The sequence below is a fragment of the Prosopis cineraria genome, unplaced genomic scaffold, assembly GCF_029017545.1.
Source record: "Prosopis cineraria cultivar Desert tree isolate PC_DT_omini unplaced genomic scaffold, ASM2901754v1 PC1635, whole genome shotgun sequence".
Lineage (NCBI taxonomy): Eukaryota > Viridiplantae > Streptophyta > Magnoliopsida > Fabales > Fabaceae > Prosopis > Prosopis cineraria.
Genome location: NW_026556960.1, coordinates 1 through 12,437, shown reverse-complemented (window position 1 = coordinate 12,437; position 12,437 = coordinate 1). Strand labels below are relative to the sequence as shown.

General features: G+C 34.1%; 1 pseudogene; it reads left to right on the top strand.

Moving 5' to 3' along the window:
- Positions 1-3,478: 3,478 nt before the first annotated feature.
- On the top strand, positions 3,479-8,822 carry LOC129300531 (alpha-soluble NSF attachment protein 2-like; annotated as a pseudogene).
- The last annotated feature ends 3,615 nt before the right edge of the window (positions 8,823-12,437 follow it).

Here is a 12,437-nt window from a genome sequence, read left to right as displayed (position 1 = left end):
TGTTGAATTTTGGTTTTGTGGAATATTTAATCCAATTTTTTTATAATTTTCAACTTAGATGATTGGATAATTGTTTGGCTTGAAAATTTGTTCAATCAAAAACTTGAGGTATTAAAGATGCTATGTTCAGAATTTCATTGGGTTTCCAATTGTTTTAGTTTTAACATTTTGAACTCGAGAATTTCATAAAAATGATCCATTTGGAATTAAGTGGTAAATTTGTCTTAAATGATAGTAAATGGGTGTGAATTGATCAACTGGTTTTGATGAAATAGTTTAAATGATCATGACAATTAGAAGAACAATATTATGATACTGATGTGTGTATGTTGTGTCCTGTGGTTGTTATTTTAGGCCTTGTGGGCATTGTGGGCATTTGAGTAGCAAGAGTTATTACCATTGGATCATGGCGAGGAGATTATTTGGCTGTGTGAAGTGGTTCTGGCTAGCTCTATTATACTTAAAGGGTTGGGGTAACCAAAATTTAATTCTTGTTGTGACATATGCAAGCGAATGTAATTCTTAAATGTACATGGGAATTTATAGAAATTATTATCATTGTACGAATCTTGCTTTTGGTATCAAATTGAATAAATATTGATTGAGTGCAATTTTAATATTTTATGATATATATTATATAAATTTGAAAAAATATATTTAAATATACATATTGATGTTGGCACTTTAGAAAAAGATTGAAATTATATTGTTCTATCAAATGTGATTTAATATTTGAAAAATTAAGAATTTGTACTAAAGTTACTTGGATTCAAAAAGTGGTTTAGAAAACTGATTTGGGCAAATATGTTTATCTACCCATGTATACATTTGATAAAAATATGCTATGATAGGTAACTATAAGGGGATATGAGTGTGATTTGAAATGATTGCACATTGTTTCAATCAAGGTACTGAAAACCGGACCGGTCATTGAACCGGCCAAACTCAGGGGTCAGGGGTCATGGGTTCAACCGGGGGCCAAACCGGAGTCAGACCGGTCATAATAAAATAATATAATTTAAATAAAAAATGTATTAATTCTCAATACGTTCATACATATCCAAGTCTTAATATCTCATATAACATATAACAATAATTCTAACAATAATAAAGTATAACAACATTTCTATATTTTTTTAAAATAAGGTTAACTAAATGATAAAAAAATTTCAATGAGTTAAAATAATAGAAATAAAAATTTATTTTAAAATAAAAGATAATAAATGAAAGTGATATATTTTAAAAATTATTTAATTAAATAATTCAAATTAAAAAATAATATAATATAATATATATTTATACTTTTTGATTTCTTTTTACTTCTTTCATCCCCTTATCTGACATAAGTATATTTTTTTTACCCTATGACTCATATTGACCTATCATTAATCATTATCATGTTAAAAATAAATATATATCTTAATTAATCATTATTAATTTTTTTTTAAATTTCAACCCGCCCAACCCGCCTTAACCGAGGGGTTGGGCGGGTTAATCCCGGGTCACCCGGGTTAACCCGGGTTAACTGAAAATAAAATAAAAAGAAAACCGGACCGGACACATGGCTGGGTCATCGGTTCACCGGTCGGATCGGCTGGTCCGGTCCGATTTTAAAAATAATGGTTTCAATCCATACCCCAGGAGGACTATTGTCTTAAAAATATATTCCATTTTACTTGATACTGAAAAGAAATGATTTGGTATGATAAGAGTAATCCTGTGTACTGGTGATTGGTAATATATTACTGAGTTTTGGGTTCCTTAAATCCACATGGTAATTGTCGATCTCAAAAGGTACATCTTACGGCTGAGGGGATAAGGGGATGATGATGCATGATACCTGCTTCCATAACCACTATCCCTGGCCTAAAAGTGGAGGGATAAAGTAGAAGAAAAAGGTATCCATTGAATTTTTTGTGGTTGGACCATGAAGGAAGATACAAATCTATGGCTTTTAGTTAAATTATTGTGACCTCTAGCCCTAGGCTATAGAAACCGGGAATCATGGGTGCACTCTCTAAATTTTAGTCTTTTAACTATGAAAGAGTGTATTGGGTGTGGTTGTGGATAATAGTTTAGATTTATTATTCCCCTATTGAGCATGGAGACCTTTATTTAATGTATTTGAGATTAATTATTTTATGTACGGGTGGTTATTAGTAATTTTAGTATGCACAAGCATATTGTGAAACTATGCGCATTTTAGCATGCATGTTTAAAAAATTTTCAAGTGAGAGTTATAACTCACTGTTTGTGCTTAGTGATAAGGCTGATTTAACCTAGGCATGCGATCATCATCTTGTACTTTTATGCACATGATTCCTAGCTAAGTGTCTTCTCTGTCTATTGTAAATTATTGGAAACATGACACCCATCTGTTATGACTTGTTGGTTTGAGGAGATGTCATTTGTTATGTCTATAAGATCTGCCTATAGTAGGTTTGGTTGTCACAGAGAAAGTCCCCTCTTCTGTGATAGGTCATTTTTGTTTAGCAACGAGAGTAGAGTTCCTTGGGATAGAATCCTGGTTTGGTCTCAATTATGCATTTAATTTTCAAGTTATATAAATTTTGAATTTGTTTCTAATTAATCATTGTCTTTATTTTGAGGAGTATTACAAAAGCATGTCTTTGCTAGCTTATCCCATGCTCATGTGCCGCCACATATTGCCTATTATTGATATCGACGTTGTGTTTAGTGGAGGAAGGCAAGGGATCACCATTGATATAAGCACAGTAGAGCCTACATGAAAACATTTTGATTATTTTCATCCATCAGATGAATTGTTCCGTTGTACAGATATAGAAGAAACAAAGCAAAAAATAATCGCAAGCTGGCTTAGCTTCAAAACATAATTACAAGGCAACAAATCTAGGCATTAAATGGCCTAACATTCAGAAATTGAAGAAAATAATATAGCTCCATGCAAAAAATCCTAGCGCAAAGGTCATAATAGCTGCAATGAAAGATTATGGACTCGAGGTTCTTTATAAGTTAAAAACTCATAACGTACCCCCAATACTTTCTAATAACATGGATCACATGATTAGTTAATATAAATTTAAACAAAATAGGGAAAACTTGAATAAATGACCAAACGATTGCATGTTTGCAAAAGCAATGGGAGAAATGTTTGTCACATCTCAAAGATAAGATTCCTCTAGTCATCAATGAGCTTGGTAAAGGAAAAGTAACTTACGAAATAGTCTCTCATTACTCAACGAACAATAACTAAAGTGGCATGATTTGTAACATTTGGCTATTAAAGTGGCATGATCTAAATAGGCTTGACGAGATCTAAATATTTGACAACTAAGAAACATGATTTGGTTTGGAACGAACTAGCTTCAAATGAAGATGCAATGGCGAACGAGATTCAATGACTTGATTCGCACTAAAACGTGGCAGCAGTAATGGTGGCGAAATTCACACGCCAAAGCAACACTTACGAACACAGACTCACTCTCCTTGACGATTGATGGGGAGATGCTGTGGAAGCAAACACCTATCAAGAGGTTGGAAAAACTCTCATGGGAGGAGAGAATTTGGGGCAAGATGGTCATTTGATCTAGTGAATTAATATCAGCAAAAGACTTCAACATTGAATCTCTCCCAAATCCTCCTCAGGACAATGAAATTTGATCTGGGCTTTTTTGTTTTTGACAATTTTTCTTTTTTTTCTGTTACTTCAAGTAGGGCCTCGCATCAGCAAAGAAGACAATAACGTTGATTATTGCACGATAAAAACTAAAACAAATGTTCTGGGCCAAACAATCCGTTCTCTGGTCACGGGCCAATATAAGCCGTGGACGTGGAAATACAGAATTCAGCCCAGGAAGGCATTTGTACACAAATTTTTGGCGGTTTTTTTTTTTTGTTTTTGTGCCGCCGGATGAAATCCCCGTTCACCGGCAACTGGGAAATAATATGGAATCTATTATTTTTTGAGAACAGACAGCTGTGGCGGATCAGTTAGCAAGGGCTGAGGAATTCGAGAACAAAGCAGAAAAGAAGCTTAGCGGTTAGATACGAGGATGCTGCTGATCTCTTTGATAAAGCTGCCAATTCCTACAAGCGCGCCAAATCATGTCATTTTTGCCCCCTTTATTCTTATTTCATTCCCCTCCCTTTCTTCTCTGTCATAATGTTAGCTATTATTTTTTTCTCGTATTTTCTATTTTTCATTTCTTTGGGTGGTTATCGGTGATCAGGAGTATCCTTCCCTCCCAGCTCTTGTTGCTGTTAGATTAGTTGGCCGGTTTTCTGGATTAAATTACATCCGTTTGGACTAAAGGCTTGGACCCAATGTCGATTTCCAGGACTGACCCCGTGATATGTATATCAATTTAAGTGTAAATTTTTAATCTGGGTTCCTATAAGTTCTTCGAAATTGATTAGTTAGTTTGATAGGACTGTTGGTTGTTTCAAAACGTTGCCCTTCGTGCAGTTATACTATGTGAAATCTTTTAAAGTTGTTGATTTTAGGGAGATTATCCAATGAAAGAATCGGCGGTTATCTTTTCGTTATAATTTCTTACTATTTAAATGCTATTAAATAGGAAGACTATATGGATATATGCATAGTGAGACTATATGGATACTGAACAGTCCCGCTTTTGATTGTGGCTGCTAACTTAACGCTGCCTGCATGGCATATTCTGTTAGTATTCGCTTGCCAAATATCACCTTAACTTTGATGGTTGATTTTCATATTTTGTTCACGATATGAATCAAGTCAAGGAATATTTCTGTTTGTTGCTTTGATTTTATTAGTATGGTCTTCAGGGGATAAGCTGGATCAACATACCTCAAGCTGGCAAGTTGTCATTTGAAGGTAAGTAATTAAATTACATTTTTGGAGATTGGCTTATCCGGTTGTACTTCTGTTCCATGCATTATTTTTCTCTCGTAACCTACGACAGCGACAATATTTCTTCCTTGTAGTTGGAAAGCAAGCATGAAGCCGCCTAAGCTCATGTTGATGCTGCACATTGCTATAAAAAGACTAATGTAAATGATATGCATGTTGATGATGTAAATTCATAATCTCTTGGGCTTCAAGGCTCTACGTCGACCATGGTAATTTACAAATTTGTGATTTCTGCCTGAGATGGTTCTCCACATACATGCACCAAGGCCATTTCCTTTAGCTTAATATCCCTCTGAGTCTCTGTATGATCTTAATTGCAAATCATATAAAAAAAATTGCAGCCTTTGTTCATGGTTAACTAATGTTCGCAAACTTTCTGTTGCCTTGTTTTTTGGCTTTTCGAATGTTAGGATCATATGATCTTTGGCTTCATATATACACAGGATATAACTCTATGTATGGGTTCATACTTTGATGTTGATTTGCTATGCACAGATGTTGAAGTAAATTTCAGTTCATATGCTTACAGTTAATGGCTGAACTCTGTCCAGCATATCTCCTGTCCATGGTTGCTATATGTTATATTTTTTCTGGAAGAAACTTTGGTGCAGTTCTCATGTGTTTTCTATTAAGTTTTTCAAAAGAATCTTGGCATGTTTATGGAGTAAATAGTTTGTTACTTTGTCATAAAATGTGTGACATGGTATATTTTTAAATTGAAGAATCACCTAAACTACTTGGGTTTTTATAACATGGTGGGAAGCATGTAATAACATGACACCACTGGTATTTATTTACTAAAAGGACCAAGCTGTAAATCTTCTCTGTGAAATTGGAAGACTCAATATGGCTGCTAGGTATTTTAAGGTACATGTCGTTGCTATGTCAGATTTTAGATCCTTATTTTTGTTTGAATGCATGACCATTGAATTTAATTTCTTAGTATTCATAACTTGTTGCATCTAATGAGGTTGTTAGAATCAGCACGAACACTTGATAACTCGGTTTACTAATTTGCGCCCATAGGAAATTGCTGAGTTGTATGAGTCAGAACAGAATGTTGAGCAAGCTATTGTGTACTACGAAAAAGCAGCTGGATTTTTTCAAAATGAGGAAGTGACAACCACTGCAAACCAGTGTAAACAAAAAGTTGCTCAATACACTGCTCGGCTAGAACAGTAAGATCTTGTACTTTAATTAACTTTAATCTCTTTTCTACTGTGAATGCGCATTGAAATGCTTCAACCTGGTTTTTCTTTTGAAGGTTAATGTTTCTTCCCTCATGTTTACTCTTCTAGCATTATAACTGAAGAATTTCTTATAACTGAAGAATTTCCTTGTGACCTTCCTTTGCACTATCTCTTTTTCTTGTGTGCTGTTCTCCTCCTACAATTATTGTCCAATGAAAAAAAAAAAAAACTGTAGGTTGTTTGATTTTGGGAATCCATCAATTTGAAATATTATCCCAACAGAACTCTAGCAATTTTTTCCCTAGAATCTTGAGTTTTGTGACCTGCTAATATGCATACATTTATTAGCAACAATTTGTAACTTTGCATTGCTTCACGTTAAAAATTTTATATGCATGCATACTGTTTTCAAGTGCGTTTTGCAGATTTTACTTTGTGGTTTCACATTTTTAATTTGTTTTGAAAACCTTTCATTGTGACAAAGGGGAAAAATCATTGGTTCATGTGATGCTCAATTGCCCATAATGTTCTGTTTAGTGTGGAGTATTTGAGTTTGGCCAGGCTCTGTTAAAGTAACATTTTTTAAAAAAAAAAAATCTGAAGGTAACTATTTCCTTGGCTTTTTTCTATATGAACTTGAGTATTTATTTTTTCTATACGATAAACCTCCAGGCACCAGAAGGCAATTGATATTTATGAAGAAGTTGTCCGTCACTCTCTCAACAACAATTTGTTGGAAGTATGGAGTTAAAGGACATCTCCTTAATGCAGGAATCTGTCAACTATGTAAAGGGGATGTTGTTGCTATTACCAATGCCTTAGAGCGATATCAGGTATGAGATATTTGAACTTTGATATCTTAAACTGGATACCTCATCAGTTGCTCAATTATTTGGATGTGTTTTTTTTTTTCGCAGGAATTAGATCCAATATTTACAGGAACACGTGAATGCAGACTTTTGGCAGCAAGTGAAGTTTTTGGCATCATCATTATCAAATATTGTTGATAAAGTATGTAGGATTAAAATATGGATACTTTTATGTCCCTTAGTTAATATTCTAATAACTATTTAGTATTTTACCATTGTTCTCTTTATTTTTTTAATTTTTTTTTATTATATTGCCTTTGTGATATTAGCGTTAACTGATTTATTACTTGCACGACTGCTGGATGCCATTCTGACGTCAGATTCTTTCTTTGGGCAGGATATTGCTGCTGCAATTGATGAAGAAGATGTTGGAAAGTTCACTGACGTTGTCAAGGAATTTGATAGCATGACCCCGCTGGTATTTTGCAAAATTTGGAAACATTGTAACAGAAATGTAAAATTTATCAAAACTGATTCGTCATGTTTTATAACACTAATCACTTGAAAGAATGAAAATAGATATGTTTTCATTACCATGCACTTAATGTCTAATTCCCCAGAACGAGGAATTCAATTGAAACTTTCTCCAAAACTCTTGCCAAAACAGCCCAATATTGAATTATTGGATTTGACTGTCTTAACTAAAAACTGGAAAGACATAATATAATGACAGCTCAATTTAACTGCTAAAACATGTAGGCAATCTTTTAAAAGTCAAATTAGTTTTCTAGATAGTGTTTCTCATTTCTGCAAGACTTAAGCACTGCTTACTACCTAGTCCTTCAGCTCGCAATGTGCCTAGCGAGACATTTCTACAGGAAGTTGAAGTTGTTTTAATAATTCTTTTATGATGAGCTGGTAAGAAGGTTGATGTCTGTTCAAGTATTTATTGAATTTTCACTTACTGATTAGTTATTGCTAGTAGGGCTGATATAATGCTTTTCTATTGTACTTGAGTTGTACTATCGTGATCTGGATTATTTGTTAAGTTGTTATTGACGCTAGCATATGACTTTGTTCTGGTCATTTGACTTGCATTTTATAATTCTACCATCCCGCATCATTGTTTACCCGTCTGCATGATGGGGTGCAGGATTCTTGGAAGACGACGCTTCTTTTGAGGGTGAAGGAAAAACTTAAAGCCAAAGAACTTGAGGAGGATGATCTAACCTGATTCTTATCTTCAGCATTATGTTGATCTGAATTCATGTTTGGTTATTTGACTTATAGTATGCTTGTCTGTCCAGTTGGTCATCTCCCGTGGTTGAAGTTATCTGGCTGAATTCAAAAACAGTACTGGATTGAGCAATAGCGAGTCTGCTCTTATCAAAACTCGTCAGACTTTGCACAAGTAATCCCCGGGGACATGTTTCTAATATAAAAAGGGATGACTTTTTGGACAAATGACATAGCTCTTAAAGCACAAGGAAGAATGAATTCGATATATATATATATATATAAAAGCAAGTTCTGGTTCTCACGTGGGAAAACAAAATCTGTATTGGAGTTGTACGGACCACCTCTGTACTGGGGGAGGACGGGAGGCGTTTGTATTTGTTAGATTGGGAAGAGCTGCTGAAGAAAAGGGAAATTCTCAGCTTATGAGGGGACAGATGGAAGTAATAACTTCCTGGGGACTCTTGCGTCGGCAGTTATTTCTTTTTTCCTGAGAGTAAGATCTGAGGGCATCCAAATTGACATGATGCTTGCTTCCTTAAATTCTTCTATCAACGATGTTTATGGGTGATTTATGCGGGTTGCACTAAAGCCCCTATGAACCAATTTCCTGTGTAATTATTCATCCCGGTGTATTTTAAAGGGATCCTGGTCACGTTTGTTTCTTTTGCTGGCTGCTGTAACAAAATAAGGTTATATGAATTGTTCTTTCATCGATATATCTATATGAAATCTATAATCTATGATAATATAAATATCACATTTGCCTACCACAGATCGCCAGGAAAGTGAAATCCAAATCTAGGTCCCGAGAGATAATTGCGCCAAATGTGCCGGCAGACATTTTTGTTTGGTGTTACTCTCTCTTGAGACCTGGATTTGGATTTCCATTCATCCACTCGTGATGTGAGTTTTCCAACGACTCTGGTGATATCCGACGCGGCCATTTTGAGTTCAGATAATATTATCAACCTTTGCATTGCTTTATCAGTGTCACTTTCAACGCTCCCACATAGCATCATGAGCTTTAGAATTCTTCCAGAGCAAGAACCTCAATGAATTTTGTTTTGGAATAAACATTATATCCCTTTCTCCCTAACAACTGTCACAGTTCAACCGCAGATTTTTTCCCCAATCTAGCTGCGACAGATATCACGGCACGTTTGTTTTACTTTATTTTATAAACATATTTATTTTTTAAATTATTTTTAATTTTTATAATATTTGTTTAAACTTTTAAAAATAATTAGAATTTAAAAATATATTTCTATAAATAATCTGATACGTGATGATATCATAAAAATAATTAAATATTAAATCATTTTTATAAAATAAAAATTAAGGAAGATATCATAAAATTTAAAAATAACTAACTAATAATTATTTTTTATTATTATAACTAAGCACAAAATAATATCTGCTTTTTATAAAAATTTTACAAAAATAGGCAAAGATGTGTTCACTTGCTTGAAACATTGGAGTGATGAATTCCGCAATTTGCTCACTAAAGTCAACGTATGCATTTTTGAAACAGACACAAAAATAAAATCTCGATAAAATATTTTTTATAAAATATTTAAATTATTTAGAAATAATTTTTTATGCTTAAAATAATGGGCCTAAATTGTTCATCATACTGTATTTTTATAATTTGATATTTTTATTTGAAAGATAATTTAAATTTAAAAGAAGTATAATTTTTTCAACTAACCCTATTACTGATGGGAAGCTAACCCCAACACTTTCTATGAAGATCACAATGACTTTAGGATGCATTTGAATGAGTGAATTTGAATTTAAAATCTCACATTTAAAATTTATAAATTCTAAATTTTTATTTGGATGGTATAAAAAATTTTAAATTATAATATTAAAATCCTTTATTTAGAACTTAAGTAAAATTTTAAATTTTAGCTTCTATGTTTGAATTTAAAAATAACTCAAACAACATTAGTAGTTTGATCCTAGTCAAAGTCGGAGGTTTGGATGGCAAATTTCCATTGAGACTGGACCACTAGGGCCGACCAGGACCAATCCCATTAGAAGTCGACTGTGTGGTCCTAGTTGTTACCTATACTTCGATCCTAGTCAGTGTCAACCATTCTATCCTAATCAGCACTAGTAGTCAAGTCTTGGTTGAGGTCACCAGTCTAGTCCAGGTTAAAGTCATTGATCTAGGTCACGATGAGATCTGGCCGTCCAGTCCTGGTCGACACCAGCAATCCTGTCCTGATCGGCACTATAACATCCTCAAATTTTAAACCTGATTATGATTAGCTAAGTTTATTAGTGAGGTATGTGGCCAGAAAAGTCTAACAAGCATGTTTGATTGTAAATTTAGCCTTAAATGCAAGTCTGAAGTAAAGTTAGGTCACCCAATCATGAAAGAGGAATGAAATATAAAGAGTAAGGTTCTGTGCCATATGTCGTGGCTTGTGGATAGGCCACCGCAGAGCATGTGTGTTAATATGCCTAGAATAGGACTTTTTTATGCCATGCGCTACAGCGTATAGTTACTTTTCTACAGAATAAGATCACGAAATGAAGAAGAAAAAGAGATGAAACAAAGGAGAAACAAAGTGAAGCATGAGGAGCTCTGCTAAGGCTAGATGAATTTGAACATTAAGAGTATATTGGAGCTAGGAAAAATTTAAGGCAAGGTTTTTAAGCCTAAATCTTCCTGCCTTCTTCCATTTTCTTAATGGTGGAAGTTAGAATTTAGTTAAGAATAATGATTTTCGATCCATATAGGCTATATGTAACATCCAAAAAATTTTAACCCTGATTTATTAACTTAATTAGAGTAGTTAGTGAGTTAATGATGTGTATGGTTAAAGGAACTTAACTTGGCATAACTGATGTGATTTCAACCCTAGAAGTGGGTCCGGATCGATGGTGGGCCACCCGAGAAGGAAAGAAGATGAAAAAGTGAAAAGTTGTGTTCTGTGCCACATGCCGCGGCCCGTGTTGGTCTGCCGTAGTGCACGAACATAATTGAATGTAATGGGCTCTTCTATGCCATGTGTCAGCTAAAAATCTGATAAATCAGCTCATTAGCTATGTGAAAATAAAAGAGAGAAAGAGGAGAAAAATGAAGAGCTTGGTTTTGGCTCTACTAGGGCACGATATTTGGTTCTATTATGAATAGATTGGAGCTCCTAAACACTCAAGTAAGATCATGGTAGTTTTTTCTTCCTCTCTCTCTCTCTCTCATTTATGATTATTTATGATAGGGTTTGAGTTGAGAGATGAATTTTCGATCTATAAGAATATGGGTCCGATTCCATTAGTTAAAATGAGATTAATGGGAGTGATTTAATATATTGGAACACCATATTGATGATTTTGGAAGTGGTTGGTTCATGGGAGCATTTAATATTCGAAATTGGTATTTATGAGGTAGTTGGGAGAGGTTGATGTGCATTAATGATAGTTTGAGGTGTTATTAATGATAATATGCATTAATGAAATCTAATGAGCCCATTGGGTATGAATGGATAGTGGTTATGAGTTGGTAAAATAATGTATGAGGAGTTTTATATTGATAAAGCTTAAAGAGCTATAGAAGATAATGATATTATTGTGATATGGTTGTATAGAGGTTCATCTTGGCACTTTTTGAGCTTGTTGAAGCTTGGGGAAGTTGCTATAGTAAGGGGTAAATCTTTGACCTCTTAAAAGTTTGAGGTTAACCGGAAAAAAAACTTAATTTTTATAGTTAAATGTTAATTGTTTGTGAATGTGATTCATGAGTTAAATTGATGATGCATATTGGCTAATATTTTGATTCTACCACCCTTATGTTTTATAAACTTAAGTGTGATTTATTACTATGAGTGAAGAATTTTGATGAATTATGTGTTAAATTGTGGAGCATTTTATGTTATGTGAGCTCATGTGTTGAGAAATGATTATTAAAATGCATATGATGTGTGTGAAATGTCAATAGCATGATCATTGACGGGAGTTCGCTTAGGGAGAGGAGTAAATTAATTGAAATTCACGTAATATTGACAGTGACTGTTAGAATCGAGAACTAGCATTGGCACCGACCGTTGAAATTGGGAGGTAGCCCTTATCCCATAGTTGATTCGGGACTGTCTCACTTGTTCTACAAAGGACTCAAACCTAAACTAGTTTTCATTGATTTATAAGAAGGCTAGATTAGGGTATGACACCTCATGGTTGTTAATATTGGGGAAAACCAAATTATATGATTGAGTTAATCTTGGCATGGTAAACTCCTCATAAGTAGAAGGCTGGGTTAGTCCGTGAAGGATATAGCCTCGTGATAGCCACCGATTTTGTGTCGGAGGTAACAGGAGGATATAA